The following is a 26,250-nucleotide window of genomic DNA, read 5'->3' as shown; positions in this document are numbered from 1 at the left end:
CGAATGGTCGTCGCCGATACCCCAGGAGCAACAGTGTCCCTAATTTGCTGGGAAGTGGCGGTGCGGTCCCCTACGGCACTGCGTAGGATCCTACGGTCTTGGCGTGCATCCGTGCGTCGCTGCGGTCCGGTCCCATGTCGACGGGCACGTGCACCTTCCGCCGACCACTGGCGACAACATCGATGTACTGTGGAGACCTCACGCCCCACGTGTTGAGCAATTCGGCGGTACGTCCACCCGGCCTCCCGCATGCCCACTATACGCCCTCGCTCAAAGTCCGTCAACTGCAAATACGGTTCACTTCCACGCTGTCGCGGCATGCTACCAGTGTTAAAGACTGCGATGGATCTCCGTATGCCACGGCAAACTGGCTGACACTGACGGCGGCGGTGCACAAATGCTGCGCAGCTAGCGCCATTCGACGGCCAACACCGCGGTTCCTGGTGTGTCCGCTGTGCCGTGCGTATGATCATTGCTTGTACAGCCCTCTCGCAGTGTCCGGAGCAAGTATGGTGGGTCTGACACACCGGTATCAATGTGTTCTTTTTTCCATTTCCAGGAGTGTATTTTGCAGAAAGAATATTACAAGATTTCCTTTAAAACCATACAACGCCCGTTTTTATTCAGTTCGAAAGAACTGGAAGCTGTTTCGAATCGAACCGGTTTCCTACGCCGTATTAAACATGGTAATGTATCGTGTTTTTGGTGTTTCATATTTTTATCCACCCTCTGTATGTTGATTGAAGTTTAGTTCCCGGTCCAAGTATATGCCCTTGTTACCATTTCTTTCTGTTATTTCCGTCTAGTTAAGAGTAGTTCCGTCTTAACATAATGTGATTTAATATTTGTTGCAATAATGGATCCATTTCTAGCACATAAACTGCAAATAGTTTGCAGTACTGCTGTTGTTCTCACTTCGAGCTGCACTTAACGAGTTGGCTACTACGCTACGACAGCGAGAAGGTCACAGAAATCCTGAAACATGTGTGGGAATAAAAATAATGCAAAGAAAACTACAGCTTTGAAGAAAAAAGTAAAACAGAAAAAAAAGAAGAGGCATAACATATTAAAAGTACAAGTGGATTAGTAGTGTGTTAAGTGCTTTGTGTTAATGTTAGTTACTCAAAAAAATTTTTGAAACCATAGTCAAATCTTTGCAGATGGTATCATATATGATACGTTAGGACTTAAGCAGGACAATTACACATAGGACTTTTCCCTTTCTTGTTGCTTTATTACAAAAAAATTACACATATTCCTTATATTTGCTGTAGATTTCAACATAAGTAAAAATACGCACATGGTATTAAAACTTTCAACAACTGTAAATAAACAGTTCGAAATACTTAAACAAAATTACCATAGCAAATTTTTTCAAAGTATTTTTGCTTTACCTGATGTTACCACATGGATCAGTAATAATTTAACATTATTTATTCTAATGTAATTTTATTTTTTGTAGAATATGTAAAGCAGTTTCTTTCAGCATTGAAGCAAAGGAATAATTTCCACTGCTCACACAGTACGAAGATAAGGCCTCTGCAGCCTTCTGCCTGGCATTTTGACCTCTTCTTCTTGACATGACAGCCAAGCCTGGTAATCCATCTAAATAAAAATATAGACTCATGTAAACGAAGTTGGCATTAAGCCTCTAACTATAAGACATGATACCCAAAATTTTAAAGCTTATAAATCAGTTATAGCATTAACTTATAGTTGGCAATTAACTGAGGAACGTCTACAATTTATAGTTTGCCGTTAACTGAGGAATGTTATAACTTATAAAGTTGTTAAACCATGTCAAAATACTTGTAATTAGAAAAAGATATGCCTTTACCTTTATTTCGCCAGACATGCTGTGCAGTTGCAGACTCTGAGGTTTGCAATCAATGCCGACAACTTATAGTGCTCGGCAGAAGGACGAAATAGACCAGAAAAGGTTCAGCTACATAGGCCTCTAAGAAAAGAAAAAAAAAAACCTGGAGGTATCACGTATGATACCTGGGGACTGCATAGGATATATTGTGGGGATGTTAAACCCTTTGCTTTTGCTTTTGCTTACGCCTTAGTCCCACAGTTTGCGCAGGGTCGGCGTGGTTACAGTCGTTACAGTTGGCAAGCTTAATTTGAAGGGGTAGCCGGATGCCCTTCCTGCCGCCACCTCGAACCCCCCGGGATGGAATCAGGGTACCCCAGCTGTCTGCGTCCAGTGTAAATCATCAAAGATTGCGAACATGTTTCAAATGTCTGCGAGTCGTCTAGCTGAGACGGGACGTGGGGACCAGCCCGGTATTCACCTAGTGGCATGTGGAAACCGCCTGAAAACCATATCCAGGCTATCCAGCACATCAGTCTTCGTCGTTAATCGGCCGGACGGATTCTATCCGCGGCCGGCGCGCCTACCGGTGTCCAGGAACTAGCGCATTAGCGCTCTCTGCTATCCTGGCAGGTCAGGGACGTTAAACCCTGCTACAGTATGTATCAGAAAGTGAGGACTACTGGATAGGCATTAAGTTACACCACCTCGCTTCCTTCCGTGCCTCTTCTTTATCTCACACTGAAGGATCACTAATCAGAAGACCCTATTTCATTGCAAAGTCTGACCCCAACGTCCAGGAAGATCTCTGCAATTAATCAAACAATGTGTCTATGACTGTTATTACTACATGTCAATGCAACAAAATCTTCATGGATTTCTTGCTGCAGGAGGTGGTAGTGTGAGCGAGACATTCTGGAAATATTAACTGTCTCCTTCCATCTTCTGACGAAGTGCCTGTGCCCAGAGTCCATCACCTTATATAGGTATTAGCTGGGGGCATTTAGATCTATCACATAAACGGCCCCATCTCCAAAAGAAAAAATGTGTACTGTGTTTGACAAAAATTATGTTGTTATTGTTTTGGGATGTGTACACAATCAACGATATATAAGGAAACAAACTTTTTACGATCAGTTTAGAAAATGAAGTAAAGTGAGAAAGTGCAAAATTAAAGATATCACAAAAATAAACATAGTCTTTCTGATACATCTGTTTTCTAAGAAAAAACTCATAAATAAAAAGTTTTCTTTATCGAACACACGTTGGGTAACGTCTGAGCTACACAGGCCTAATATCGCGTAGGGCCCCCGCGGGCAAGCAGAAGTGCCGCAACACGTCGTGGCATGGACTCGACTAACGTTTGAATTTGTGCTGGAGGGAACTGACGCCATGAATCCTGCTGGGCTGCCCATACATCCGTAAGAGTACGAGGTGGCCATTGGAAGAGTGTTCCTGCAGCCACTCTGTAGCAATTCTGGACGTCTGAGGTGTCGCATTGTCCTGTTAGAATTGCCTAAGTCCGTCAGAAAGCACAATGGACATGAATGGATGTAGGCAATCAGACAGTATGTTTATGTATGTGTCACCCGTCAGATTCGTATCTAGACTTATCAGGGGTCCCATATCACTCTAGTTGCACACACCCCACACCATTACAGAGCCTCCACCAGCTGCTGACTTGCACGGTCCATGGATTCATGAGGTTGTCTGCATACTCGTACACGTCGATCCACTGGATACAATTTGAAACGAGACTCAACCGACCAGACAACATGTTTCCAGTCATCAACAGTCCAATGTCAGTGTTAACGGGCCCAGGCGAGGCATAAAGCTTTGTGTCCCGCAACCATCAAGAGTACATAAGTGGGCCTTCTACTCTGATAGCCCATATTGATGATGTTTCGTTGAATAGTTCACACGCTGACAATTGTTGACGGCCCAGCATTGAAATCAGCAGCAATTTGCGGATAGGATGCACTTGTCACGCTGAACGATTCTCTCCAGTTGTTGTTGGTCCCTTTCAAAAATGGCTCTGAGTACTATGGGACAACTTCTGAGGTTATCAGTCCCCTAGAACTTAGAGCTACTTAAACCTAACTAACCTAAGGACATCACACACATCCATGCCCGAGGCAGGATTCGAACCTGTGGCTGAAGCGGTCGCGCGGTTCCAGACTGTAGCGCCTAGAACAGCTTGGCCACCCTGGCCGGCGGGTCACTTTCTTCCAGCCGCAGCGATGTCAGAGATTTGATGTTTTACCGGATTCCTGATATTCACGGTACACTCCAGAAATGTTCATATGGGGAAATCCCCACTTCATTGTTACCTTGGAGATACTGTGTCCCACTGCTTGTGCACCGACAATAACACCACGTTCAAACTCACTTAAATCTTGATAACCTGCCATTGTAGCACCAGTAACTGATCTAGCAATTGCACCAGATACTTGTCGTCTTGTATAATGCCGATCGCAGCGCCGTATTCTGCCTGTTTACATGTCTCTGTATTTGAATTCTCATGCCTATACCAGTTTCTTTGGAGCTTCAGCGAATAAGAAAAAAGCAAATATTTACTTCTATAGGGAACTACATAATAGTGAAAAACCGTCCAAACATGCATGTAAAAGGAGATAATATTTTGGAGTCTTGTAGGTTGCAATACATCCATCAAACACACAATTTTTATCTTCACTTTCAATAACGTGCATCTCATTTTCACGATCAGATTCATCACCAGAAAGTTCCTTGCTGTTTCGTTATCACTTGGAACAGCATTTTCGAAGGTATTGCTGCTCCTGGGATGGCCATCTTAATCTGACAGTCAGCATCACATTCCTCAACATATCTTAGTAACCTTCCTCAAAGTTAGGATCTGTTGCGTTAACTATTTTTGGATTCTCGGACACATTCTCTAAACTGAAAATATCACACTAATTTCGCCGCAGAGCCCAGGGACTTCATAAGTTCGTTGCTTACAATGCTTGTCTTGATAACAGATTATGGCCACCTGAGCACATGGCTTGCTTCCCCATGATAGGAAGGCACTGAACAGTGCACACTCTGTGATTAACAACTTCATACTCCCCTGGAGTCCCAGAGGCTCCACAACGCCGGTGAAGCACTAAACAGCAAGCTGATGCTAGTTTGTCAGCTTTGAGGAGCTATGCATCTTTCTATGAGCATGATCTGGGGTGATGGTAATATCTCACATAGCTGTTTAGACTAGCAGATAGCCGTTAGCTGGATAAGTGAGATGCCTCACGTGAGGCTCTTTGGGTACATTCTGCAACGGCGACTTCTGCCACCTAATGTATCAGGATGACCAAATGTAGCGGGAAGAGGCAGAATGCACTGTATTAAGACTTGTCCGAGCTTTCCAAGTAATTTATTGTTTCCAACTACAGTGCCGTTTTCCCCTCGGTATGCATCACCGGGTCGTGCAATGCTGAGGACATCACTTTGCTATCTGCGAAACAGCTTGGCGCAGAATGACTGCCTCAGCAACCTGTGCACGCACTGTGTGTCGGCCTGGTACACCAGTGGAGTTGCAGTGTTATCAGGAAGCCGGCAGTCGACTCATCGGTCTGCGTCCCTGCCAACTCAGCGCTGCTCGGTGTGAGCCGCAGGTGGCCAGCGGTGTGCTTCTCGCTGGCATGGCTGAGATAGCGGCAACAACAAGCGCCTGCGATCCGGCGTCCAAATCTGCGGCCCTCGCCTCGGAATGCCTCCAGCGTGGGTTGGAAGCCAGGACGACTGCCCGCGGTAGCGAGCCATTGAGTGGCCCACCACTGGCTGCTATGGACCCTGTGTCAGCCTCAGAGGGTCGAACAAGCAATCTGCCGTGGACTGGAACACTGGTGCCCCATCTGCTGCTGCGTGTAGCTGGTGAAGTGACACACCCTGCCGTCCAGGAAAGCTGCCATACTTGAATGATTCTCGTTAGAAACCCGCACCTATTTATAAGCAGCTGTGTGCCTCTGTTTTGCCATACATGCCGCTTCGCGTCACGTACTCATAACATGCTAGGTTGGGCAGTGGGCCCCTTCTGCCTGTGATTTGCGACAAGCAAAACCGCTACATATACTCTTTCAGCAATCTGACTGTCCTGTGGCCTCTATTCTACTTCGCAGCTGCTCATATGCGTAACTCACTGCAATCTGGCCTGCACCTGGCTGTAACTTGTGATCAGAATATTGCACAAAACTAACTTTGCCTATCCTAAGCGATGGTATCGCTACAATTCAGTCAATCAGACGCTATGCCACAAGAGTTCGATTTACACACTAGATTAGATTTCCACACTCTCACCTCTGTCTTCTTTCTGGTGCGTTGCACTGTCGTTGTCTGCCGGTCACCGTGCTGCCTCCACTCACGCTGCTGCTATTCCTGGTGCGACTACTGTGTGCTTTTGGCTTAAGAAAATGCATTGCAGTTGTAATCGGTTACACGCACTTGAGGTGACTTTGTTATTATTTCTGGTGTTGTAATTATGTACGATACGTCATTCACTGCTCTCACGGATTCTGATTCAAGACAGAGCCTAAGTTTTGTGTTTGAGTTTGAATTCTGTGCCCAAGTGGACCAGGATATGCATACGTAGTACTGACATCCTTGTCCATTTTATATGCATGTACTCTGTGTGTATCTTCTCCAGTACATGCAGCATGACTCCAAGCAGAGCACCAAAAATACCTAAATCAGAATTCTTTGTCTTTACCTACGTCTTTTTAGATTCAGCATAAGTCAGTAGGTTCTTTGCTGTATGTACGTAGTGAAAGCAGTGTCCCAATAAATCGGCTATCGTAGTCATGGGCCGTCCTTGACATAATAACAAATGTTGGGAAGACAAAATTCCTACGATAACTAAGGCGTTTCTTCCTTACTCCTAGTTTCCCTTCTCTTCTTTCCTGGCTGCTCAGTAAACCATTCGCTTACAGCTTTCCAAGTCTTGTTCTTCAACCTAGTTTTCCGTTTCTTTTCATTCCTTTCCTTCTTCTACATTTCAGCTTCTTCCAGCTTATTTTCACAGTGTTTACACCTGTTCTAAGTGCACCATTAACCCAGTCTGCCATTGCATAGTAACGTTATCAGATACTGTATCTTAGTGTTATATTCTGAAACCAAACCTGTGCAATCATACAATTAATTACAGGCTTTAGTAACGTACTCAGATAAAAGTAAATCAGTAATACATGTAGGCTTATCTTATTATTTTCTGTCTGCAAAAAAAAAAAAAAAAAAAAAAAAAAAACACGAGCATTCCACAGATTAAATGACGGCCGTCTTCTTGTTCCTGTTTGTTATTTAGAGGAATCGGAAGAGAGGAGCAGTATTCGGAGGTCATCACATTTATCGCAGGCCTCAAATGTTGAATGCATACGGCTATCAGCTACATCCAGTCACCCAACTCTTCCCAAAAACCATTAATTTCAAACTAGCAATATCTTTGCTCCATTTAGGACTGTAGATAAAAACTGAAGAAACTACAAAAAGGTGGGAATTTAAGGAGATGGGACCTGGATAAACTGAAAGAACCAGAGGTTGTAGAGAGTTTCAGCGAGACCATAAGCGAACAATTGACAGGAATGGAGGAAAGAAATACAGTAGAAGAAGAATGGGTAGCTGTGAGGGATGAAGTAGTGAAGGCAGCAGAAGATGAAGAGGTAAAAAGACGAGGGCTAATAGAAATCCGTGGGTAACAGAAGAAATATTGAATTTAATTGTTGAAAGGAGAAAATATAAAAATGCAGTAAATGAAGCAGGCAAAAAGGAATACAAACGTCTCAAAAATGAGATCGACAGGAAGTGCAAAATGGCTAAGCAGGGATGGCTAGAGGCCAAATGTAAGGATGTAGAGGCTTATCTCACTAGGGGTAAGATAGATACTGCCTACAGGAAAATTAAAGAGACCTTTGGGGAAAAGAGAGCCACTTGTATGAATATCAAGAGCTCAGATGGAAACCCAGTTCTAAGCAAAGAAGGGAAGGCGGAAAGGTGGAAGGAGTATATAGAAGGTTTATATAAGGACGATGTACTGGAAATGGAAGAGGATGCAGATGAAGGTGAAATGGGAGATACGACACTGCGGGAAGAGTTTGACAGAGCACTGAAAGACCTGAGTCGAAACAAGGCCCCGGTAGTAGAAAACATTCCATTAGAACTACTGACGGCCTTGGGAGAGTCAGTCATGACAAAACTCTACCATCTGGTGAGCAAGATCTATGAGACAGGCGAAATATCCTCAAACTTCAAGAAGAATATAGTAATTCCAATCCCTAAGAAAGCAGGTGTTGACAGATGTGAAAATTACCGAACTATCAGTTTAATAAGTCAGCTGCAAAATACTAACGCGAATTCTTTACAGACGAATGGAACAACTGGTAGAAGCCGACCTCAGGGAAGACCAGTTTGGATTCTGTAGAAATGTTGGAAAACGTGAGGCAATACTAACCTTACGACTTATCTTATAAGAAAGATTAAGAAAAGGCAAACCTACGTTTCTATCATTTGTAGACTTAGAGAAAGCTTTTCACAATGTTGACTGGAATACTCTCTTTCAAATTCTAAAGGTGGTAGGGGTAAAATACAGGGAGCCTAAGGCTATTTACAATTTGTACAGAAACCAGATGGCAGTTACAAGAGTCGAGGGACATGAAAGGGAAACAGTGGTTGGGAAGGGAGTGAGACAGGGTTGTAGCCTCTCCACGATGTTATTCAGTCTGTATATTGAGCAAGCAGTAAAGGAAACAAAAGAAAATTTTGGAGTAGGTATTAAAATTCACGGAGAAGAAATAAAAACTTTGAGGTTCGCCGATGACATTGTAATTCTGTCAGACACAGCAAAGGACTTGTAAGAGCAGTTGAACGGAATGGACAGTGTCTTAAAAGGAGGATATAAGATGAACATCAACAAAAGCAAAACGAGGATAATGGAATGTAGTCAAATTAAATCGGGTGATGCTGAGGGAATTAGATTAGGAAATGAGACACTGAAAGTAGTAAAGGAGTTTTGCTATTTAGGAAGTAAAATAACTGATGATGGTCGAAGTAGAGAGGATATAAAATGTAGACTGGCAATGGCAAGGAAAGCGTTTCTGAAGAAGAGAAATTTGTTAACATCGAATAAAGATTTATGTATCAGGAAGTCGTTTCTGAAAGTATTTGTTTGGAGTGTAGCCATGTATGGAAGTGAAACATGGACGATAACTAGTTTGTACAAGAAGAGAATAGAAGCGTTCGAAATGTGGTGCTACAGAAGAATGCTGAAGATTAGATGGGTAGATCACATAACTAACGAGAAGGTATTGAATAGAATTGGGGAGAAGAGGAGTTTGTGGCACAACTTGACAAAAAGAAGGGACCGGTTGGTAGGACATGTTTTGAGGCATCAAGGGATCACAAATTTAGCATTGGAGGGCAGCGTGGAGGGTAAAAATCGTAGAGGGAGACCAAGAGATGAATACACTAAGCAGATTCAGAAGGATGTAGGTTACAGTAAGTACTGGGAGATGAAGAAGCTTGCACAGCTTAGAGTGGCATGGAGAGCTGCATCAAACCAGTCTCAGGACTGAAGATCACAACAACAACAACATTTAGGACTAAGGAACGCCCACTTAATTTTAATTGAGTATGATGCGTAAATATACCGGTATTTGTAAGGTCGTACAGATAATCCGCACAGTAATTTTACGTGACTGAATTTTGAGGAAAACGTCATTTATGGTATGTATAGACTTATGTTATAATGCTTCTGTGTCGATTTTTACTATTTATACAGGGTGTTCCGAAACTATCCGTTCACATTAATAGATGAGATAGATAACATCAAAACAAATATATTTCGATAAGGAAAATATGGTCCCTGAGGTCAACTTGAAATGTCAGGGAAGATTTTATAAGTGGTACTGACGTAAGCTGTTGTGTCGTTGTCGCTGAGTGGGAATGTGACTGATATTCAAATAGCCGCATGTCACATGTTTGGGTACATGTGAATCAACGAGGTACTCGACCTCTTGCCCATCAACAGCGATTGAGTGTTAATGTATGGGCCGGCATTCTTGGTGATTGGTTCACTGGACCATACATTTTTCCATTCCGCCTCAACGGATGGGGATATCGCGTCTCTGTGGAACATGTATTGCCAGAACTGCTGGAGAATGTACCTCTGAATGTCAGACAAATAAGGCATTTCGATGACCTCCTGTGCGTGGATTTCTTCCTCTGGGGACCATACGAAGCAGCTGATGCATAAACCGTTGTGGGCACAGAAGACCTCGTCGGTAGAATAGCTGTCGCTGCTGGTACCATTGCGGACGCGCTAGGAATCTTCGAATGGACAGGTCACTCATGGTCTGACCATATATTACATGCATACAGGCCAATGGTCTCGCATTCGAGCAGTTTCTGCGGATGCTATTGGTGTAATTAGCGAGTTAAACTACTTTCTGTGTAAAATGTCCCTGTCATCAGAATTTGCCGTCTTGAATTACAGTAATCTAGTACCATAACTAAATATTTTTGTTTTGATGTTCTCCACCCCGTGTATTAATTCGAAAGAGTAGTTTCGGAACACGTATAGACTTCACAGTTGACACTCCCTTGGGCTGGTAACTACCAACTGATAAAAGTGTTCTCTTATTTTAAAAACGGCTTTTTAAATTCTGGTATGTACTGTTCAATAACTTTGTTAAAATCTTTTGTAAATACCGTTAATGTTGAATGCAGTCACAGTCTTGTAATCCTCCACTTCAATATCTTTCAGAACAGAAGATGACTGGAAACGATCTAAACTAGTTATTTTTTTCTTATGTGCGATCTTGGCTAGTAAAGATCTTACAAAAAAACGACATTCTTTGAAATAACAGATTGTCGTCCGTACACTGACAAGGTGAGGTAACTACATATGTAGTATTACTATGCACTCTTAGCTAAGACTGTAGCAGATCGATCTAGCGTTGGCACATGAATTTTGGAGAGACCCGGTTTGTTTAGTAAGAAGTCTGTCTCCGGTCAGTAAGCCCCTCCTCTGTGTTGCTGCAGCGCTCTCGAGACAAAGCCAGTGCATTTGCCTCTTGCTTGTGCTGCTGGCGCTGTTGCTGCTGCGCTGATTCTTTCTGTTTTCGGTGCTGAGAGGTTAACAACCGTTTGATCGCAGCCTCTTGTCGTGCGAGGGAACGTCATAGAGTCATCTGACATACTTTCGGCGCCTGCTTTATTCACACGGTTATTTTTTGAACGAGGAATCAGTTTGTAACGATTTCCGTAAGGTACATAATGCTTTCTGTCGCTGAGAATGTGTCAAGTTAGAGACATTACATGTAAACATTTCAGAGTTGTAAAGCAGCTTTATTGGCATTTAAAGACACACACACGAACTACTGGGTTTTCAGATTGTATCTATGACTCTAGAAGCGATCAGTTACCAATACGAAAAGAAATTCTCTTCGCTTTAGTACATAATTAACACAAAACATTGCTTCTATATCGTATTATCCACAATCTATGTATTTATATATCTTTCGAAATGACTTATCCATATCATAGCGCAAAATGATCAAATGATTTACACATATCAATTAAAACTAAGCATCAGATTTGTCCGTAATGAGAAGTTTACGATCAGTCTACATTAGCAGTTTCGATATTTGATGTAGAAAACATGCAAAATAGAGAATTCTCGACGAGAAATTCAAACTGGAAATTACGAGGAAAGACTTAAAAACAAAGCAATAAATTAGGGAGGAGACTGGAGATGAAAGACGAGATTTTGCGTGTAACGAAGATGAAAACTGATCAGGAAAGGACTTAATGTCAGGGTAGATGGTTGGTATCAGAGGCGAAAAAGCTCTTCTCTGGAGTCAGAGGTGTGGTGTCATCCCCAGACACCACACTTGCTAGGTGGTAGCCTTTAATTCGACCGCGCTCGGTTAGTATACATCGGACCCGCGTGTCGCCACTATCAATGATTGCATACCGAGCGCCGCCACATGGCAGGTCTAGTCTAGACTCCCTAGCACTCGCCGCAATTGGATAGCCGACTTTGCTAGCGACGGTTCACTGTCTACATACGCTCTCATTTGTAGATACGACAGTTTAGCATAGCCTTCAGCTACGTCATTTGCTACGACCTAGCGCGGCGCCATATTCAGTTACTATGAATGTATTCTGAACAGATAATATTGTGAATCATGTACCGTCAAGAGCGACGTTCATCATTAATGGATTTAAGTTAGGTATCAAACTAATTACGTCTGCTTTCTGAATACTAATTCCTTGTCATGTTCCAGACCTCACGTCAGTATAGTCCTTCCCTTCTCACGCCAGCCTGCGTGCGCCAAAAAGCGTGCATTTCGGCCTCCACTAGTAACACGGTGTTGGCTCTTGTGCCAACACAACAAGAGGTATAAGAAGAGACTTAGGCTGCAGCCTAATATAAGGCAGGCAGGCGACATCAGAAAACACGCAGGAGCAACACACGCAACCCAGCAAAATTAACGTGACCACCAGCTATGTTCAACGTCGACGTGTCATAACTATTCACAAACGGCCGGTGTCAGCACTAGCAGTGGGACGTACACGAAGCGTCTGAGGGGGGACGTGGCAGACAGTGCAACCGTTGTCATAATGCGCAAACGAAGGGATTTATGTGATGACCAAGAGGGCATGATCATTGGTTTTCGGGCAAAGTGTGGAAGCGTTCCCGAAACGGCTAAGTTTCAAACTGTTCGAGTTCCGCCGTCGCTGAAGTATACCATGCACGGCAAAATGGTGTTATCCAAAACAGACGCTGAGGCAACTACAGTGCACCACGGGCCATGGATGACAGCGGTGAATGACGGCCCCGGAGATGTGTACGGATGAAAACACGTGCAGCTGTTGAGCAACTGACCTCCCAGGTCAACAAAGAGGCTGCCAACAGCGTTCCCTCAACTACCGTTCAGCGAAAGCTGCTGCGTACGGGCCTCCGCAGCAGACACCTGGTTCATGCACTCCATGCTGAACGCTGTTCATCGGCGACGACGGCTGGAATTTGCACGTCAGTACCGCGACTGGGCGTGCAGTGTGCTTTTCCTCGAAACGATGGCATCTACCAGCAGGACAATGCAACGTATCACACAGCTCACAGTGTACTTGCGTCGTTCGTAGAGCCCCAGGATGAGTTTACCATACACCCCTGGTAAAAAAAAACTCCCCGGATTTAAACCCGGATTGAGAACTTGTGGGACCACCCCGATCGGGCTGTTCGGGCCATGGATCCTCAATCGAAAAATCTAGCGTGTCTGGCTACTGTACTGGAATCGGCATGGCTTCCATATTCCCGTCGGTACCTCCCAGAACCTCACTGACCCTCTTCCTGCACGTCTGTCAGCGGTCCTCGCTGCAAGAAGGTGGTTATTCAGGCTTCTGACCGGTGCTCACATTAATGTAACTGGACAGTTTATGTGTGTAGTTGATGACTGTAATGCACGGGAAAGTCTTGAGGTGGTCTCCATTCATCAGTAGATAGTAGATGAGTGTTATTGATGACGATAATGACGACAATGTAAAGTAGAAAACTAATTAAAATGGTTCAAATGGCTCTGAGCACTATGGGACTTAACATCTGAGGTCATCAGTCCCCTAGAACTTAGAACTACTTAAACCTAACTAACCTAAGGACATCACACACATCCATGCTCGAGGCAGGACTCGAACCTGCGACAGTAGCAACAGCACGGTTCCGGACTGAAGCGCCTAGAACCACTCGGCCGCAACGGCCAACTTTAAAACTAATTACTACTAGAGCAAATTCATTAGCATTTTCTTCCAGGCGTGTATCTGAACCACATAGGTTCGACAGTGGGTCAGAGAACCGAGTCAAGAAAAAATCTTTTTAAAAAAATGTGTGTGAAATCTTATGGGACTTCTTAACTGCTAAGGTCATCAGTCCCTAAGCTTACACACTACTTAACCTAAATTATCCTAAGGACAAACACACACACCCATGCCCGAGGGACTCGAACCTCCGCCGGGATCAGCCGCACAGTCCATGACTGCAGCGCCTGAGACCACTAGGCCAATCCCGCGCGGAAATATTTTTCATTCGCTTACAAAAGTACTGTAGTTCTGTTGCCTATTAGTTCTTTGCTGGAGAAGTGATAAAAAAACAATCCGTTTTTAACAGCAATACTCTGAGCTGAAGACTGCTGTAGTGAAGTAAGTTATTGCATCAGTAGTTAAACCACTAAAGACTAAGGACTCTCTTGAACATGATGGAGTACCTATCAGAATATGAAAGTACTGTGCTGTACATCGTAGCCACATTTGTATTTTTTGCTTTAAGAAGGCCAGTTTCCTGAACCATTAAAGTACTCTGTAGTAAAGCCGCTTTATAAAAAGGGAGAAAGGGATAATATAGACAATTTTGGACCCATTTCTATGTTATCAGTGTTTGCCAAAGTTACTGAACAGGGTGGGCATATAAGGATAATTGATCATTTTATTTCACGTAATTTGCTACCAGATATGCAGTTCGGTTTTAGATGTGGCTTAACAACTGAAAATGCTGTATTCTCTTTTCTGTACAAGGTACTGGATGGATTTAACAAGAGGTTTCGAACGTTAGGCATCTTTTTTGACTTAAGGCATTTGATTGTGTTGATCACAAAATATTGCTCCAGAAGTACGACCATTGTGGAATATGTGGAGTAGTTCACAATTGGTTCACCTCTTACTTTAATAACAGACAGAAAAATGTCATACTCCAGAGTGTTGAGAATGGCTACGATGTGAGGAGTAAGTGGGGCATGGTTAAATGGGGGGGGGGGGGGGGGGGGAAGGGATCAGTTCTGGGGCCGCTCCTGTTCCTTATTTGTGTAAATGATATGGTCTCTAGTATTATAGGTGATTCTAAACTATTTCTGTTTGCTGATGACACTAGATGGTAGTAAAGGTTGTTGTGTGCAACGCTGGCACTACTTCAGATAGTGCAGTTCAAGACATAAATTCATGGCTTATAGAACATAAAGTAAAGCTAAATCGCAGTAAGACTCAGTTTTTACAGTTTCTAGCACACCATTCAACAAAACCCGACGTTTTAATTTCACAGAACGGGCATATGATTAGTGAAACTGAACAGTTCAAGTTTCTATATCTTCAGATTCCTGTGTTATGTTGTTGACTGCGTTTACATAAACTTGTGGCTTGTATTTTTTTGGGTTCATAAACATTTTATGTTATCTGGTATTACCTTTATGTTGTAATTTCATGTACTGACTCGTTTTATGATCTTGGATATTTACTCCTTAGTTTGGTCCTACAGAATCCTTCTCGGAATATATTTAAGACCGTTTATCTCAAACTGGGGTGGATTACTTATTTAATTCGATGAGGGAGGAATGCTGTAGAAATCGGATTGGGATAATATAGTGAGAGGCACCCACATGCCTTGCTCATACTGTGGCATCAAGCAGTCAGGCCTGCAAGATGAGTGGTCTGCCACGCGAGTGGGCTCATCTTATTTATCGAGTAACATGAACTCTAGTACTCACAATTAAGTTACAAGTTATCCCCCTGTATGAATATTACGCAACGGATACGCACATCTGACTATTAGTAATTTACACAACTCTGACTGTTCACTACGTACTGGCAATACCACATTTTCTTTCTTATTTAATGGCTTTGATCAGCACGTGGCCATCGCACTGAATATGAATGGCGCACACATTATAAATTCTGGATATCATGACAACATACAATTCGAAGGAAAAGGCCACCAATCTTTTTCCTTTCCCTATCTTATTTATTCCGATAAATTCTATAACCTAAGCACACAAATTCTATAACCTACAACAATGACACATGAGAAATTCCGCCCAGTGGGCATGGCTTTACATTGGTGATTCTCTATCTTATGGTCTCGTAATTATTTAACGCTACAGTGCACTTTCTGGATAGGATGGTGGATCTTTTTTTTATATCTCACACTTCGACTCTCACAACCATCATCACGAAACATTACTCCAGACCGAGCGCTACAGAAGGAACAAGCATAACCCACTACCTCTGAAACTACCTTGCTACTCTCCCATGAAAACCACACATACTTAAATTACATGACATACACCACACTGTAACATGGAATACAACACAAGGAATAGTCACAACATTATAATCACATAACTTTCAACTTTCCCACTTCAATTAAAAATTCATCCCAGTTTCACACGACACTGCCCCACTTCGTAACTTTTCTTTCCTACTACGAACTCTGGAGGATATATGCACGTCTTCCTGTGCAATGCAAGCCAAGTAGCGTTGGTGGATAGACGGCTGACTCATCTTGCTTCTCTCTCAGAGTATTATAGTTTGAATCAAGCATCACACGGAAACATAACACGCAAAGTAATATTAAGAACATGTTCATCACACACGCGAAGCCTCAACTGATACCATGGAAGAGTACTTCTCTTTATCCTTTGTCTCATACACAGATTGAGACTCGCACAGTACTCACCATGTGGAAGTACTCGTCTCTTAATTTCAAGTCCTGCACACGCCATTTCTTAAATATTTCCAACTTATAGTACACACGCTAGTAATTCAGCTTAACTTAAGCACTCGCAAGTATTTGAACTTATTACTACACGTGGTTTCATTGTGACCGTTGGCCACTTTCAAAGATTACTACGATTCCCTTAATATTACCTGCCTGACATTTAATTCTCCCCACAAAAGTTCATGATAAAGAGAAATTATTATTCCAAACTACTCTTAAGTATTTCACATGCTTACCATGTCTCCACTCTTTTGTCTTTACGGAGCACAGCTAAGAGAGGTCTTACCAACACTAGATCCAGCGCCAGAGAGCTGAAAACATGGCTGTTCTTCAGGTCCTCTCGCACCTCTGTTGAGGTGGGGGAAGACCATGCTACCCATTGGTCAGCCACATTTCAGGCGCTCAAAGCTCCGGTAAATTTCATCTCTTTGGTTCCACCACAGGTGACCAATGGTCGTCTCAAAGATGATCATATATTCACATTCACTATCTGCGGTTAGCGGACGACCATACATTCATTCATTTCACAGATCTCACCAAAGTGGATGTAGGGATTTATTTTGAGGGAGTGCACATGTGATCAATTAAATAAATAAATTGTCATTCTTTCCCACACTTGTATCTGGCTTCGCTGTATTAATTGAAATTGAGTTGTTATTAGAAAAAAATATGTTGTACTGACAAGAATAACGAAGAATGTTGTACCTATTTTCAATGTCGGGCGGTACTGTACCCTTTCAATAGGAAAGAAATTGACCTTACGTTTTCGAGGGAATCATCGCGGTATTTACTGTAAGTGATTAACGGAAGCCATGGTAACAAAAATCTCACATGACGTGAGACCGAACACTGGTCTTCTTCAATTTGAGTACGAGTAGAGAACACTGTCTATAAAACACAATTTTAATTACTTGGACGACGGCATTCGGCTGAATACTCGAGAACATCTCAAATTCATCAAACACTAGATCGCACAGGAGTCAACTTTATTAGCACCGTACCCACTTCTTCGTTGGTTCCAGGAGGGAGACCCAGGTGGTGGCCAACATCGACAGTTATTGTACTGCAGTGTTAGATGGATACCTGTAGCTGGTGGACGGCTGTGATGACTTGTGCATTGTAATAATGTGTATAAGGGGTATGGCGTTATAGCTCATTTTTGATATTGAGTAGTGTTGATAGGTTGGATAGAAGTTATGTTTGTAGAGAACACATGTATTAAAACATATTGGCTAATACTACACTATACAAACATGTTGGTCTCATGGCTGTCACCACTAGAATGCTTGTTCCTTACTCACAAAGGCCTTTCCCACAGCCGTTGACTGGCTTTGACAACCGCCACCAACAGATTGAGCGTTCACTACACAATTGCAGCTTAAAATATACCTTTGACCACATGTGTAACTACTTAGAATATTTCAGTGCAGGTTGTGACTCACGTTGTTGCAAGTGTAAGGTGATGGGTATGCTGTGAAAACAAAGAAGTCGAGATGACATTGAAAGCCTCTGCAAGCACGTAGCTTACTCCTTTCAAACAGTACGAAGTGGTCTGCTGAGAGTGATGTACCAATCCAATGAACGGCTCATCCTTAACTGTGTCACATGCACACACTACACTACAAATCGCTGTGTGTTTTGGGATTCAACGTAAAACAGCGACACATAGTACTGGGAACTGTGAGACAGCACTTGTGCGAATCTGCTCTGGACAAATATTGGTAATGAAAATTTCTCCCACCGCTGGAGGGGTGATTGTAAATTTCTATCATAAGCGCATGTCCTATATTACTGAGTGAGTTATGCGATCTTATGATCAAATGTATACGTTTGCGTTACTTAATATTTGTGTGTTTGATGCTCATATTGGTGTTTCACAGTCCGAGGAGGATGCACCGATGCCACCTGGATAAGGTGCAGTGTACATAATGAGAGGATTTTAAACCAGAGTCGGGTCACTCCAAGTTGGTGAGCAGAAGCCTTGCCAGCAACAGGCGTAGAGAAGAAGCCAGTGAACGGTTGCCAAGATGCTAAAGAACTATTCCATGGCCGTCTTGTGGTATGTGTTAATAATGAGCTGGATTTGTAATTGAGTTCTCTCTCGCGTAGTACACGGAGCAGTAAAACACACACACAGCTCACTTATCTAACGTTTCACCATAAACATCACATGAATATATTCTACGGTTTGCAACACTACAGGAAACTAAACTTAATAACATGGCGGATCAGTGCGTTGCAGTTTCTCTGTGTGTTACTGAGAAATCTTAGTGATTATGCTGAATCATAGCTTTATCACCGGAACAACAAAAAACGCGATTGAAACTTGACCAGCACACACTGTAAGTTTTAAAACATTTATTGGACATGAAAGCGAAGAGACAGAATTGTTTGTAGCACATGAAGACATAAGCATAAAATGTAAGATAAAAGCACTGCATTTTAGTGAAAAATTGCTCATTTAGTTGAAGCGTGTCTGGCAAATGTAAATTTAATTCATTCAGTTGCGTCCAGACATAACTTCTAAAACATATTAACATATTAAACAGATCAACTTGGTATGACAATTGTCATACCAACTTATTTGCGAATCCATAAACGGAGATTTTTGCTTAAGAATCGCTTCGTGAAAGATTTTCCAAAGATAAAATTTGATGTAATTGACTGCTTTAGGCTGGTTCGAAAAGCATAAAGCACTTGTTGCAAAACAAGTGGAGTATGTAGAATCGAACTTGGATCTTCGGAACAAATGCTCTCTACGATTCGAACAAAGCTATCAAGTAAAAAGCTAATTGGGTGAAGACCAAGTTCCTGTAAGATGTCAGATTGGAAAGTACCAAGTTTAACATTTGTCTTTCATCACCTGTTGGTTAACCAAGAGGCATAACATAGTGGTGACAGCAAAGCAATGCTTTCCAGAGATAACTGCCAGAGTAGGCAACAGTATGTGAATATGAAAGATGACGTCGATCATATGGCAAAATGTGGCAAATACTTCGAAAGGGATGTGTATCAGCAGAAAACACATGACGCAGCGTATTGTCTATCACTGCTGCTGATGCTGTTGCTTCTCCTGACTCCGCTTGTCAGAGGGTCGACCACCTCACTCTAGCTGACCACGCAGAACCGCAGTTGCAGTCAATGAACAGCAGTCGCACTGTTCATCTGTAGCAGAACAGCTGACGCTCGTACGGTCGTACAGGAGAATATCAGACAACTGGAGATACGAACACTTTCACTTTAAGAGATGCCCAAGACTGTTTTTCTCTGATGCCCTCCTCACAGGTTGATAGGAATTGTGGGAACTACCGGTGATGAATTATGAACACGAAATCACCTATCATTTGGGCTATAAGAGGTCACTTGCATAGGGCCGAGTGTGAGTCATACTTCACAGATAGGCAATGCATGAATATCAACCAATGGGTGCATAAAGGGAAATGTGAAACGCTTATAGTGAAAGGGTACAGTACAACCCGACATTGAAAATCGGTACAACATTCTTCGTTATTCTTGTCAGTACAACATATTTTTTCTAATAATAACTCAATTTCAATTAATACAGCAAAGCCGGATGCCAGTGTGGGAAAGAACGACAATTTATTTATTTAATTGGTCACATGTGCACTCCCACAAAATAAATCCCTACATCCACTTTGGTGAGATCTGTGAAATGAATGAATGTATGGTCGTCTGCTAACTGCAGATAGTGAATGTGAATATATGATCATCTCTGAGATGACCATTGGCCACCTTTGGTAGAACCAAAGAGATGAAATTTACCGGACCTTTGAGCGCCTGAAATGTGGCTGACCAATGGGTAGCATGGTCTTCCCCCACCTCGACAGAGGTGTGATAGGACCTGAAGAGCGGCCATGTTTTGAGCTCTCTGGCGCTGGATCTAGTGTTGGTAAGACCTGTCTTAGGTGTGCTCCGTCAAGACAAAAGAGTGGAGACATGGTATGCATGTGAAATACTTAAGAGTAGTTTGGAATAATAATTTCTCTATTTCAGGAACTTTTGTGTGGAGAATTAAATGCCACAGTATGAGCAAGGCATGTGGGTGCGTCTCATAATTCGACCCTGCCTGGATTTTGCTGTTAGGGTTTGCTGTTAAGATTTGTTTTTGATGGCATATATTGTGATAGCGCTAAGAAGTAAAATTTTTTTGTTTGCAATTTCTTTCTGGATTGGTGAGGATCTTTTATTTTTTTATTTAATTAATTGCTATATCGTCCAAGGCTGGAAGATCGTTGTAATTTTTTTTTTTTTTCGTACTGTCCGTAGTAACTAGGTCGCAGTCGAAAAGTGTAGTCACCATGGAGGAGAGTGATTCTGGGGTGAACGTAGCAGAGCAACAGGAAGTAGGTGTCGACCTTGGGTTAATGAGTGAGAACAGCAAACACTCGGAAGGGGCTGAATTGGTCAGCGGACCGCGGCTAGGTGATACTTCAGGCAGCAGGCTTTGTCCACAATCAGGGGCTTTTCCCGACGACGTCCCGACGACGCGGGCGAGCCGGGACTAGGTCAGGTATGCAGTGAAAGTGTAACTACCCTTAGCGAAGCTACGGTTTCTCAGGCGAACGAGGTGAGCGCACCGAAAGTAGCAAATGACAATGTGTTACTGCAGTTTTTACAGAGGATGGATACAGATAATAAGGAAAGATTGAAAGCGATGGATAAAGATAATAAGGAGGGAGATAGGGAAACTAAGGAAAGACTGGAAGCGATGGATAAAGATAATAAGGAGAGAGATAGGGAAACTAAGTAAAGATTGGAAGCGAATAAGGAAATATTGGAAGCGATGGATAAAGATAGTAAGGAAAGATTGGAAGTGATGGATAAAGATAGTAAGGAAAGATTGGAGGCAATGGATAAGGGAAATAAAGAGGCAATGAGGAAGCTACACACAGTTATCGATGAGCGTCTGTCCGCAGTTAATAATCGGTTAGATGAGGGGGAGAAGAATCTGGGTGCGTTGAAGCAAGTATGTGACGCCGTGAAAGAAAAAGCCAATAATTTGGAGGTACGAATAAGTGCAATAGAGAGTGATATTACAGAACGTAGGGACGTGTTGCCTGATGAGCGAATCAAAGAGATAGTGGAGGACTTACTTGCAGATAAACAAAGGGCATTAGACGACGTGGAAGCTCAAGTCATCCGGCAGGAAGTGGCGCTAAATAAACACAGGGATGATGTTGCGGAGGTAGTGGTCAGAATGAATACGATTAGCGCAGATGTAGAAAAGATCAGTATAAGAGGCGAAACAGGCTCTGACAGTATGCAGCGAGAGGTTTATGCCGACCAGGAGGAGATAGAATCACTATTGCAGTTTAAAGAGGCACAATTAGAAATAAATAGGAAACATAGGGAAGAACTAGCACAGTTGCAATTAGCGTGCAGTAGCGAAGGTGAAACACCACCAGGTAGATTGCAGAGGGAGAGTGAGATAAATTCAAAAAACGAAAATAGGCAGAAAGAGGAAGACGAACTCGAGTTAGAACGGTTGTGTCGGATAAAACAGATGGCAAACCCAACTGGGTATAGTCCAAGGTCGGAAAACATAATTGCGGAAGAAGAACGTAGGAGGCACTTCGTGTCGGTGCAAACGTACACTTGTTTTCCGGATCCTGATAGCTACCAACATCCATGCCTGTGGCTGTCACAATTTCAAGATCCATTACCTTCATCGTGGGGACTGCTCCTCACAATGAAGTTTGTGTGTGTAACCATTTGAGGGACGAGGCTAGAGCGAAAATGCAGGAAGTTATTAAAGACTGTAGTAGCTACAAGATATTTTGTGACAAGTTTTTAAATGAATTCTGGTCGAAAAGTAAGCAGGACCAGGTTAAGCAAAGCATATTGAAGGTGCCAAATTGTAACGAAGGTAGTATAAGAGATCCAGTGGCGTGCTATCAGGAAACGCTGAGACGAAATAGGTATTTTGATGTGCCATACGAACCTGGGGAGCTCATTAGGATCTGCATAACGAAGTTGCCAGTGAAACTGCGCAGAGATATAGCGATAGCAGGCAGAGGCTTAGACTGTTCTGCGTCATTTCAGCACTTGTTACAAGAATTGGGTAATGAGAGCAACATAGTGAACGGAGACACGACTCATAGGTCAGACAGAGTCTAGGATAGGAACGACAGAAACTATCAGAATGGCAGGAGAGCATGGAATCCTGGCATTTCATTCTTGTCATAATGGATTGGTGGACAGGCGAAACTAATCCAACTTATCAGCGCTTAGCATCTTGCCTTGAAACACATGCCGCTAGCACTGAAAATTGTCTATGTAGCAGACATACTCTACTGATATGTAGGAATGCAAATACCTTACTTCTGATCATAGAATAAAACACCAGTAATGGTATCTGTTAGGCTGGTCTCTCAAAGCAAAATTTGCAAATTTTTATTTCGAACACTAAAGTAAAAGGACTGTTTCCTCAAAAACCAGTTGCGAAAAATGTCATGTAATAATGCCAATGAGTCCAATTTAATTAGTGCGATTTGACTATTGCAGGCACTTAACACGTAGTGTAAAAAGTCAGCATTGTGATCTGTATGGCATGGGGTACATTTACACTGCTGTTACAGGTAACATCAGTAATGTGATCGAAGTTTTTAAATTAGATGCCATCTGATCTATAGTATGTCATTGTCGTGATGAGAGTTATAATGAAGTGCTGCGTATGGTTGTTCGGAATCTGGTGTTAGGGAAAGAGGCCACTAGCACCAAAGTTTCTAACACTTGTGCTGTACCTTTCTCCCAGCTTGTATATTCATTCTCTGCACACATTTAATTTTCATTTAAGCACAGATTCCTAACTAGCAAATTCTTTACTGTGTACAGTGAACCATTCAGAGTGAGGCGGATTCTCCATGAAATGCTGTACTGATTGAGACGATCAAGGGAAAACAATCGCGTGGGCTTCATCACATTTCTAACATCAAATTATGGAAAAGTTAAGGATAGATCGAAAGTAGGCAAGTTATGGTAGATAGTCAGTGTATTTATTTGTCGTATGTAACGTTGTGCAGGGTCAAATCGAACATAAGAATTTTCAGGCGGGATGTCAGGAAGTATGACGGAATAGACTGGTCGAATGAGTCATGAACAGGAGTCGACAGAGTGGTATGTACGTATTTTTTGTCACATGAATAAGGATCAAGCAGAAACGACGTGGTGATTAAGGAGTGGATAAAGATGGTAGATAGAGAGAGAAGCTACGTGATAAATACTAGTGGATAAAGGTGATATTTAAGGAGAGAAGCCGCGTGAAGCAGTGTGATTAATAAAGAGAGATTCGACGTGATGAAACAGTGGTAAATGAACGTGAGTAGAATTAATAATGTGGAGATGTCTTAGATGTATGTTACAGAGAGGCCTGTGTATGCTGCAATCGAGACTGATCCGAATGGCGAAGGAAGACCAGGAAATGATGGAGTAATGGACGGAAGGAGAGCCGAAATACGAATGAAGAGATGAGGACAACAGCACAACGTGAAAGGACGTAAAGTGAGTATGAGATCCAGATGGTGAACGTTGTGGAATACTGACGTAAGATGTAATATACGTATAAATCTAATTCTTACCATCACATTTGCAATATGAAAAAAATAATTTTTGTTGTTGTTGTTGAAGCCTGGTACCAGTATAACTAATCAAAACGGAACCAAGAATGTGTACAGTTATTTTGCAGGATGAATAATTTGTGTATTTTTTGTTCTTAGATGAAATGTCGCAATTCTAAAGTGATATTTAGCAGGATGAATAATCGGTAAAGTGAATGCATAGGAAAGCCAATGAAGGGAGGTGCCAGAGTGAAAGGACGTAATCGGAGACTGGAATGCTATCTCCGAAACAACTCCATGTGTTATGTGGTTGAGTATAAGGGAGCAAAGGTATGGTATGTTGACGTGAGTGTGGTGGTGTTAAGGTTAGCTGTCTTCTAGACCTATTCTGTTGGTGTATTAATGGATTGAATGAGAAGGAAAATGTGCTGTCAGTTGAGTGAGAGTCGTAGAGTAGTGTGATCAATGCGCACACTCCTGTAAAAGGGATGCTACCGATCCATAACTAAAACATCATTGTGCTTTATCGTTTGATTCGGATGAACCCCGATGGCAGGTCAGGATATGGCGCCATGTGGATGGTACATACATGTCATCAGTTTCTAAAATGTTTATACTGTTAGGATGTTAAAGTAGTTTACTATTTAACATTATGTGGTAGATAATCGTAAGCTGTATATATTGTTTCTTACTTTTTTGTTCGAACACTATCAAGGGGTATTAATTTCAGTCTGTCACAAGCACAAAGGTTCATTGTATATTGTAGTTTTAGAATCAACAGTTTCTAATATATTTACTGCGATAGGATGTTAGAGTAGTCTACTATTTGATATTGTAATTATGAGCTGTATAGATTGTTTCTTATTCCTTTTGTTTCTTTTTGACACTTTAATTTTTTGTATGAGGGACGACAGGTACAATCAACAGCACAAGTGTGGGCTGTGTATAGAAAATAGATAAATGTTGATGTTGTATGTGTAGAAAACTAGGGTGTATGATTTTATGTTTTTTAGAACAAATATTCTTTTATTACCAATGTATCTAATAGATCATACATGTAATCAACGAGTATTTAAACACTGTAAGAATATCCTTTTGCTGTAATGTTGCGAGGTGCACGGAAGGGTCTGACTGATTGGGTGTCGTAGCGCTGAGCTGCTACGCAGAACGCGCCCATACCGCTAGCGGGAGGCCAAGCTGACGTCGCCATGGGAGGTGACAAAGCCGCTGTGCTCCCCAGTCCACTGTCGGTTGGGGTACACTCCACGCGCCCGCTACAACAGGTCAACGGCCTGGGGCGACACGCACCTATCACTGGCTGCCATTCATAAGTTGCACCACCCTTACGACTGGAGACAGCATCCCGCGGAGGCAACAGCGGCTGGTTTTTTCTGCTCAGCGGCTCGGCGGCGGTGGAGCGACGGCAGAATGAACAACGCGAGGCAGAGTCCGGCGGGCATTTTTTAACAGCAACTATTAACTAGTACTGGACTGTGGAGCCATGAAACATGGTGACTGCTCGTGTATCTCAATAAGCTGGAAAGTGAAGGACTGGTGTTTCCACGTTGTAAGTGGTGGAAAAGATTTTGTCTTTAGCAGACAGGACGATTGTTTTGTTTTGACTTGACCACTGAACGGTGGGATCCATAAACTTTTGGCAGTGACTTGTTAAGTGTGCTTTGTAAATTGCATGTGGGACGCTTGTTATACTTAAAGAGGACAGTTGTCGTATGGTGACTAATTATTGTCTGAACGCAAGACACTAAAGTGGGACATTGACATTTGCATTTGTAGTAGGAGACATTTCTTTAATTGGTACGGGAATAAGTGCTGTTTATTGGAACTTACGACTTTTAATTATACCATGAACTGAAAGGACAGAACCGTGGGTAATCATAGTTGTAGGGCCATTTCTGGACGACCAGGTTCGTGTGGATGGTACTCTGAGAGTGACTATGACATTTGCGTTTAATGTGTTCAAAATGCCGATTTGAGTGACTTAAAGACTTTCGTCCGGGTAACCATAAGAGAGCTTTGACACCGAGACAGTGTTTCTAGTAAAACTATCAGCAACTGTTTGACCCCAAGAAAATCACAGAATGAAATGATTCCGTGTGACTCGCAAGATAGGGAATAATGTATTTGTACTTGCAACTGTGTAATTTTTTTATATGTTTCATTCCTGAAGGGACAGCAAGTGTAACTGTATTTCATTAACATTTGTGTTTAGAATAGTTAGTGTCTTTGTTGTTGTTTGTTCTGGGTTATCAAGTTCACGTAGCATGTTTGTTAGAATATTTGGTACAATATGCTTT

Source organism: Schistocerca gregaria, chromosome 3 (assembly GCF_023897955.1).
Source record: "Schistocerca gregaria isolate iqSchGreg1 chromosome 3, iqSchGreg1.2, whole genome shotgun sequence".
Lineage (NCBI taxonomy): Eukaryota > Metazoa > Arthropoda > Insecta > Orthoptera > Acrididae > Schistocerca > Schistocerca gregaria.
The sequence above is the reverse complement of the archived record's forward strand: the minus strand, read 5'-3'. Positions refer to the sequence as shown.